The sequence below is a fragment of the Amblyraja radiata genome, chromosome 6 (assembly GCF_010909765.2).
Source record: "Amblyraja radiata isolate CabotCenter1 chromosome 6, sAmbRad1.1.pri, whole genome shotgun sequence".
NCBI classification, from domain to species: Eukaryota; Metazoa; Chordata; class Chondrichthyes; order Rajiformes; family Rajidae; genus Amblyraja; species Amblyraja radiata.
The window spans coordinates 19,466,731-19,476,262 of NC_045961.1; positions in this window are offsets into that span (position 1 = coordinate 19,466,731).

Here is a 9,532-nt window from a genome sequence, read left to right on the forward strand (position 1 = left end):
ACAACTAATGTTACTTTTTCTTCTTGCATATGGCGTGCACATCCTAAGGTTGTACATCAACTTGTTCTATTTGATTTTGTTTGTGCACTTCGGGTTCATTGCATTAGTCGAAACAGGGTGGCCCACGTGAAGGTTGCAATCTCCCACCCCACTAATGTTACTGGAACAGTTGTACTGGCAGCAACAAAACGGAGTAGGTCCAAATGGATGAATGCAAATTTAAGCCATACTTATCTTCTATCAATCAATACCCTATAAAAATGCACTTGAGGTAATCAAAATCACATAATGTTTTCAGATGAATTGAGAACAGGTATAGGGGCAAAGGTTGTAATGGGGGAGGTTAACTCAGCTCAGGTCATGTTGGAGGAGTGTGATAGACACAAAGTGCTGGAGTAACTCAGCGGGACAGGCAGTATCCCTGGAGAGAAGGAAGGGGTGACGTTTCAGGTCTAGACCATTCTTCAGACTGGTTAGGGATAAGGGAAACGAGAGATATAGACGGTGATTTGGAGAGATTAAGAACAATGAATAAAAGATATGCAAGAAAGTAATGATGATAAAGAAAACGGGCCATTGTTAGCTGTTTGTAGGGTGAAAATGAGAAGCTAGTGCGACTTGGGTGGGGGAGGGATAGAGAGAGATGGAATGCCGGGGCTACCTGAAGTGAGAGAAATCAATATTCATACCACTGGGCTGTAAGCTGCCCAAGCGAAATATGAGATGCTGTTCCTCCAGTTTATCTTTAGCCTCAATCTGACAATGGAGGAGATCTAGGACTGAAAGGTCAGTGTGGGAATGGGAAGGAGAATTAAAGTGTCCAGCAGGCGGGAAATCAGGTAGGATCAGGCGGGCTGAGTAAAGGTGTTCTGCGAAACGATTGCCCAGTCAGCGTTTGGTCTCGCTGATGTATAAGAGTCCACATCTTGAACCATGGATACAGTAGATGAGGTTGGAGGAGAAAGGGGTGGAGATGGGGAAATGTGGCCAGAGGCGGGATCCCGTTGGCGGCGGAAATTTCGGAGTATTATGTGTTCTATGCGACGGCTGATAGGGTGGAAGGTAAGGACTAGGGAGACTCTGTCCCTGTTGTGGCCAGGGGGTGGGGGAGCAAGAGCGGAGCTGCGGGGTACCGAGGAGACACGAGTGTGGGCCTCATCTATGATGGGAGAGGGGAAACCCCATTCCATAAAGAATGAGGATATCTCAGATGTTCTAGTATGGAACACCTTACCTTGGGCACAGATATGGCGTAGACAGAGGAATTGGGAGTAGGGGATAGAGTCGTTGCAGGAAGCAGGTTGGGAAGAAGTGTAGCCTAGATAGTTGTGGGAGTCGGTGGGTTTGTAATTGACGTCAGTCAATAGTCTGTTTATTCCCTGTGATGGAGACTGAGATCAAAAAAGGGGAGGGAGGTGTCAGAGATGGTCCAAGTAAATTTGAGTGCAGGATGAAAATTAGTGGTGAAGTTGATGAAGCCCATGAGTTCTGCATGGGTGCAGGAGGTAGCACCGATGCAGTCATCAATGTAACAGAGGTAGAGTTTGGGGATAGGGCCAGTGTACGCCTGGAACAGGGATTGGTCAACGTACCTTACAAAGAGGCAGGCATAGCTGGGGCCCATGCGGGTGCTCATAGCTACGTCTTGGACTTGGAGGAAGTGGGAGGAGTCAAAAGAGAAGCTATTGAGGGTGAGGACCAGCTCCGCTAGGCGGAGTAGAGTGTTTGTTGGGGAAATTGGATGGATCTGCGGCCGAGGAAGAAACGGAGTGCATTAGGGATTTCTTGGTGGGGGATGGAGGTGTAGAGTGACTGACCGTCCATAGTAAAGATGAGGGAGTGGAGGCTTGGAAAGCAGAAGTCATTAAAGAGACGAAGAGAATGTGAGGTATCTTGGACATAGGTCGGGAGAGATTGGACCAGGGGGGATAAGATGGAGTCGAGGTACGTGGAAATCATTTCTGTGGGACAGGAGCAGGCAGAAACAATTGGTCTGCCAGGGCTGTTGTGTTTGTGGATTTTGGAGCATGTTTTTTTGCATATCTTTCACTCATTGTTCTTTATCTCTCCACATCACTGTCTCTATCTCTCATTTCCCTTATCCCTAACTAGTCTGAAGAAGGGTCTCGAACCGAAACATCACCCATTCCTTCTCTCCAGATATGCTGCCTGTTCCGCTGAGCTACTCCAGCTTTTTGTGTCTATCATCGGTTTAAACCAGCACCTGCAGTTCCTTCCAACACATCATCTCAGCCTGATGTTTAATGAGGCAACCAGGCAATTTAAATTCTGAGTAGAAATACCAACTTATAATGCGAAACTTTCCCTTCATGACCAATAAAAATGTCAGGAGGAGCAGTATTTCCTAAACAGGAACTCAACAATCTCCATGAATATTTTTGCTTATCAGGTTGCTCCTTAGAATGCATTGATCATCATTGAGGTTATGCCCATATAAAGTATTATTCAGATTTCTAGCATCTGCAGTATTCTCATTTTGTATGAAAAATGTTCTTGATGTCAATAATATTTTAAACAGATCATTCATGTCCAGTATCCAGGAACCTGTCCAAATGTCTTTCAAACTTAGCCATCACCCTCTGTATGAAAAAGTTGCCCCTTGGGTTCCCATTAAATCACTCCCATCTCACCTCAAACCTCTGTCTTACAGTTGTTGATTACGCTAGCCTGCATACACAATTATGTATTCAACTTATCTAAACCCCTCATGATTTTATTCTCCTCCATAAGATTACCCCTCAGTCTCCTGCACTCCAGGAAATAAAGGCTTAGCCTGTCCACTCTCTTCCTCTCGCTCAGGCCCTCCCGTTCTGGCAACATCCCCATAAATCTTCTCTGCACCATTTCCAACTTAACGCCACATTTTCTATAGCAGGATGGCCAAACCTGAGCACTATACTCCACATGTGGCTTCACTAATGTCTTGTCCTGAGATAAATGTGAGACTATCCAGTCTATTATGGTCAGTCTGAAGAAGGGTCTCGACCCAAAATGTCACCTATTCCTATTTTCCAGAGATGCTGTCTGGCCCGCTGTTACTCCAGTTTCTCGTGTCTATCTTTGGTTTAAACCGGCATCTGCAGTTCCTTCCTACACTATTATGGATCCGTTTGACCCAGGCACGTGCCTTCAGGGTAGGCAAGGTAGGCACTGCCTAACCTGACTAAAATTATAACATGGTAATTACTAAATATAAATAGTAAAGGCATGGGAGAATTATGCCTATCTAAGAGATCGATCTCTTCGGTAGGCATAATTCTCCGTGCCTTTCAACGGCCGCACTTGCAACACGTGAAGGTCTGTGCAGCCGAAGTGCCGTCAGCGCTGCTTGAAGCCGTCAATGACAAGCGGGACTGAAGGCAGCTGAAATTTTGCCTTTGCAGTACTGCGCATGCGCAGCAGCCTACTGTGCATGCGCAGCGCAAGTTTCTTGGCGGGTTTTTCAAATATGGATTGTTATTATTTTAAGAGTATCTTAGGAAACAAAGAGAGAAGAATGGAGTTCGTGTACCGATAATGTGGTAAGTACATTTCTTGGTGCTTTATGTTTTTAAATACCATATTTCCCGGGGTGGAGGGAGAGCTCCTTTCACAGCATTTGAGGAGTCTGGCCCGGGGTAAAGTTGCGGGGAGGGCAGGAGCGTTGTGAAGGAGGGGATTGGGGCCAGTAACCCACTTGCGACGCTCCGGGCACGGAGCCACCGCATTGTGGCCGGGGAGTGCATTCAGTAATGAAAAAATGAAGGAGATTTAGAAGCCTTGGGCAAATTGAATTGTTACTTATTTTTATTTTTTATTTTTACGGAGAGAACAATCTGCGCATGTGCGGTTTAAGATTTTTTTTTAAAGCCGATTGACTGACTGCCTACCTTGAGTAATTACTCACGTCACGTACCTGGTTTAACCATACATCAGGGAAAGAAAATCCACATCAGATGCATTGAATTGGTAATGCAATTGTAAAGCGTCGATCTCAGATATTCAGGAACAATTGTGTCAAACGATCTCATTCCTATGAACAATTATTCATGTAACATACTTACTGCTAGCCCTTTCATTGTACCATAGTGTGATATTTGTGACATATAAAGTTCTGTCAATCTTATGATCAATTGTGGTGGTGAAACCTAAACTCAATATATTCATGTTTTTGTTTAAAGATTAAATATCGTGACCAGCATAAGGATATTCAGGGATGATGAGTCAAGCAAGGCTTATAAAGAAAATAATGTTATCGTGCGTTTGAAAAAGTATTTGTGACATTGTCCAGCATGACTTTCATATTCGTAGTCAATCATAACATTGACTGTTTTGATTAGAATTGAGGTGTTCCACAGGTAGATATCACTATTAAAAAACCTATACCATTAATCAGCCTTATACACCATGGCCTTGACATGTCAAGATTATTATGGGAGAGGATAAATTTAGCTGTCTGTGTTAAATAACTTGTCTCAAATAGTATACATAACCACTTTCTAACTCCTTTGTACAACTTCCATGTTATTTATTATTCAGTACCTTTCATTCTTGTTTACTTTCTGTTCAACAATAATCTTTGCTGCACAGAAAAAGTCTATATTTAGTCATACTATTTCATTATTCAGTGAACATTTATCACACTTAGATTTTCTGACTAACTTTTAATTGTAAAGTTATAACTGCAAGTGTACTATGACACATAATGCACACTATTTATCCCCATCAAATCCCCAAATTTAACTGCTAATAATTTCTCAGATTCATTACATTTTCGTTATTGGTTGTAAGAAAACTTCACAAATTGTAACTGTTTGTGGTACTGCTGAAACACTTTCAGATGGTTCAGAAGGTGGACACAAAAACCTGGAGTAACTCAGCGGGACAGGCAGCATCTCTGGAGAGAAGGACTAGGTGACAATAGACAATAGGTGCTGGAGTTGGCCATTCGGCCCTTCCAGCCGGCACTGCCATTCAATGTGATCATGGCTGATCATCCACATGGTTGACGTTTCGGGTCGAGACCCTTCTTCAGACTGAGAATCAGGTGAAGGGGAAACAAGAGATATAGATGGTGATATAGAGAGCTATAGAACAAACGAATGAAAGATATGCAAACAAAGGAACCAAGATAAAGGAGACAGGTCATGGTCCAGGTGGAAAAGAGTAATGCCCCTGTCCCACTTAGGAAACCTGAACGGAAACCTCTGGAGACTTTGCGCCCTACCCAAGGTTTCCGTGCGGTTCCCGGAGGTTGCGGGTGGTTGCCGGAGGTTGCAGGTAGTGGAAGCAGGTAGGGAGACTGACAAAAACCTCCGGGAACCGCACGGAAGCCTTGGGTGGGGCGCAAACTCTCCAGAGGTTTCCGTTCAGGTTTCCTAAGTGGGACGGGCATTACAGACATGAGACTAAACATGGTGGGGGGGGGTGGAGAGAGTAGGGATGCAAGGGTTACTTGAAGTTAGATAAATCAATATTCATACCGCTGGGGTGTAAGCTGCCCAAGCAAAATATGAGGTGCAGTTCCTCCAATTTGCATTTGGCTTCACCCTGACAATGGAGGAGATCCAGGATAGAAAGGTCAGTGCGGGAATGGGAGGGTGAATTAAAATGTTTGGCAACTGGGAGAACCAGCATCTGCAGTTCCTTCCTACACATTCAGATGGTTCCGAATTTCCATGGAATTTGGCAACTTCCTCCTTTCCTTGGTTGATTGGTTCACATTTATAAATACAGGACTCCACACAGTAGCTGTGGCATCGTGGAGCAGCTGGTAGAGCTGTTGCCTCATAGCACCAGAGATTTGGGTTCAATCCTCACCCCGGGCACTGCTTATGTGTAGTTTACACTTTCTCCCTGGGACAGCATGGGTTTCCTCTGCGTGCTCTGGTTTCCTCCCACATCCAAAGACGTGTGGCTTCTGGAAATTGCCTCTGATGTGTTGGAGTGAATGAGAAAATGGGACAACATAGAACTTGTGTATTCGATGGTTGGTGTGGATTTTCTGGGCCAAAGGGACTGTTTCCATACTGTATCTCTAATGTAAACATGGATAGGACAGGTTTGAAGGTATATGGGCCAAATGCAGGTAGGTGAGACTAGTATAGCTGGGACATGTTGGCCGGTGTAAGCAAGTTGGGCCAAAGGGCTTGTTTCCACACTGTATGACTCTATGACTCCACAAGCAAGTGTCTTTAATCCCAAATTACTTTTCAAGGTAATTTAAATGCTTGAGTCAATCAAGTACCTTCAATGAGCAGTGACCCGAAGCTTCTGCTTGATCAATGTACAACAGAATTGCAAACCTAATTTCATCAAACACAAATCAAGTTGCTGTGATTGTCTTGCATGGGCTTTCATCACAGTAAAAGCTGGCAGGCAGTCCATGTTACCGAGATTGAATTAAGCACATCAATGATTAATGGTTGATTAGGCCTATTTGACCAGCCCAGTAAAACAAACCTGTGTTTCTTAGACATGATAACAACAGCAGAAATATTAAAATGACAATCAATTTATCAAGGGACTGATGAGCACGCATCCATTTATGTAGTTCCCATAATACGGTGAGAGGTCGACATTTATAAAGGTCTCAGCATGAAGCTTTTTGTATTGGAAGGTTGTAGATGCAGCATGGGCAGGCTGGTAGATGGCGCTGGACTTGCGATTATTGAACGTGAACACCATTGTCTCACACAGTTCCGTGAATGAGTCAACAATGTCTTGGAACTGCAGATGCTGGTTAACCAAAGAAAGGCACAACATGCTGGAGTAACTCAGCAGGTCAGGCAGCATCCCTGGAGGACGTGGACAGGTGATGTTTGCGGTCGGGACCCCTTTTCAGATGGATTGGTGTGAGGGGGGTGGGAAAGAAAGCTGGAAGAGCGTAGGGGCAGGACAAAGTTTGGCCACGCAGGCGAGGGTTTTTTTGTGATAGGCAGATTGTTACACAAGGGCCCGAAATTATAAGAACAGCCTTTATTTATTTATTTATTTAATTCTTTATTTCGAACAGAATAAAAGAATAAAAAGCAAGTGTGAAACAGCATACAAAAAACAAAACAAGAATATTTATAAAGTGTCATAAACAATATCTATAAATAAATGAAATCGTATGTGTCCGAAAAGGAGCAGGAAGAAGCCAAAGCTTATTAATTCCCACCCCTTATTCAACTGCTTGTAATTATCTTATACGAATTTAGCAGCTATATGTACACCATGTGTACACCAGCAGCTATATGTACACCAAATTATTTACATTTATACACTAATCAAATATTTACCAAAGCCATACAAAAAGAGAAAAAAAGAAAAAAAGAAACGAAAAAACCCTCATACTATACAGTATCTCTTAGTCATATATACAACCCATCATTTTAACCCAAAAGGACAAAGAGTTGCGAATTGTGAAGCTCATGGATTGAAGATTTGTAAAGTGTAGAAAGTTATTTGGTCATAAGGTCATAAATGATAGGAGAAGAATTAGTCCACTCAGCCCATCATGTGTACTCCGCCATTCAATCATGGCTGATCTATCTCTCTCTCCTAACCCCATTCTCATGCCTTCTTCCCATAAACCCTGACACCTGTACTAATCAAGAATCTATCTCTGCCTTAAGATTATCCATTGACTTGGCCTCCACAGCCTTCTGAGGCAAAGAATTCCACAGATTCACTACCCTCTGACGAAATTCCTCCTCACCTCCTTCCTAAAGGAATTTCCTGTAATTCTGAGGCTATGACCTCTAGTCCTAAACTCTCCCACCATCCTCTCCACATCCACTCTATCCAAGCCTTTCACTATTCGATGGAGGAAGGAATGTGGGTGGAAGGGAAAGGAGAGGGGAGAAATAGATGCAAGGTCAGCTAAGGTTCAGGGGAGGGAAGTGAGGAAGATGGGGGGGGGGGGGGTGGGTTATGTTTTGGAGTTTGGCCTCCAAACATGTGCAATCGTTGACTGTGAGCTGTAACTCAGCTGCTGAATTTCGGGTGACCTTAGTTCTGGAGTAAAGTTACCAAAGTTTGAACTTCCCCATTGGTTTTGGAGATAAACAACAACCCTGTGGGAAGTTAAGGACAGTTGTAATGTTGCAGTGAGAAAGGTTGAGAAAAGTATAGATCAGATTATACAGCTTTGTTTATTACCGGTCTGTACCAAGAATGGTTCTGTTTTAGACTTATTAAATCATTGTAGTTCTGGTCATCCCAATACAGGAAAGATGTGGAGGCTTAAGAGAGGGTGAGGAGGAGGTTTATCAAAATGCCGCCTGGATTAGAGGGTTTCAGTTTCAGGGAGAGGTTGGATAGACTTGGATTGTTTTCTCTGGAACGTCGAAGGTCGAGGGAAGACTTGATGGAAGTATATAAAATTAGGAGAGGCATAGATAGGGTGGACAGTCAGAACCTTTTACCAAGAGTGGAAATGTCCAACACTAGAGGGCATAGCTATATGGTGAGGGGGAAGTTTAATGGATATGTGTGAGGCAAGGTCTTTACATAGAGGGTGGTGAGGGGCTGGACACATTGGCAAGTGTGGTGGTGAAGGCAGATACGATAGTGGCGTTTCAGAGGCTTTTAGATAAGCACAGGGATCTGCAGGGAATGGAAGGATATGGATCATATGCAGGCAGATGAGATCAATTCAACTAGGAATCATGTTTGGCACAGACATTGTGGGCCGAAGGGTCAATAGACAATAGACAATAGACAATAGGTGCAGGAGTGGGCCATTTGGCCCTTTGAGCCAGCACTGCCATTCAATGTTTCAACTTTCCACACATAGACTGGGAAACACATTCTGTAAATGGGCTGGATGGTTTGGAGTTTGTAAAATGTGTGCAGGATAGTTTTTTGCAGCAATACATAGAGGTACCTACTAGAGGAGGGGCAGTGCTGGACCTCCTGTTAGGAAATGAGGCGGGACAGGTGGCGGAGGTATGCGTTGGGGAGCACTTCGGGTCCAGTGATCACAATACCATTAGTTTCAATATAATTATGGAGAAGGTCAGAACTGGACCTTGGGTTGAGATTTTTGATTGGAGAAAGGCTAACTTTGATGAGATGCGAAATGATTTAAAAGGAGTGGACTGGGACATTTTGTTTTATGGGAAAGATGTAGAAGAGAAATGGTGGACATTTAAAGGGGAAATTTTAAGAGTACAGAATCTTTATGTTCCTGTTCGGTTGAAAGGAAACAGTAAAAATTGGAAAGAGCCCTGGTTTTCAAGGGAAATTGGACATCTTGTTCGGAAAAAGAGGGAGATCTACAATAATTATAGGCAGCATGAAGTAAATGAGGTGCTTGTGGAGTATAAGGAATGTAAAAAGAATCTTAAGAAAGAAATTAGAAAAGCTAAAAGAAGATATGAGGTTGCTTTGGCAAGTAAGGTGAAAGTAAATCCAAAGGGTTTCTACAGCTATATTAATAGCAAAAGGATAACGAGGGATACAATTGGTCCATTGGAGAAACAGAGTGGGCAGCTATCTGCAGAGCCAAAAGAGATGGGGGAGATATTAAACAATTTATTTTCTT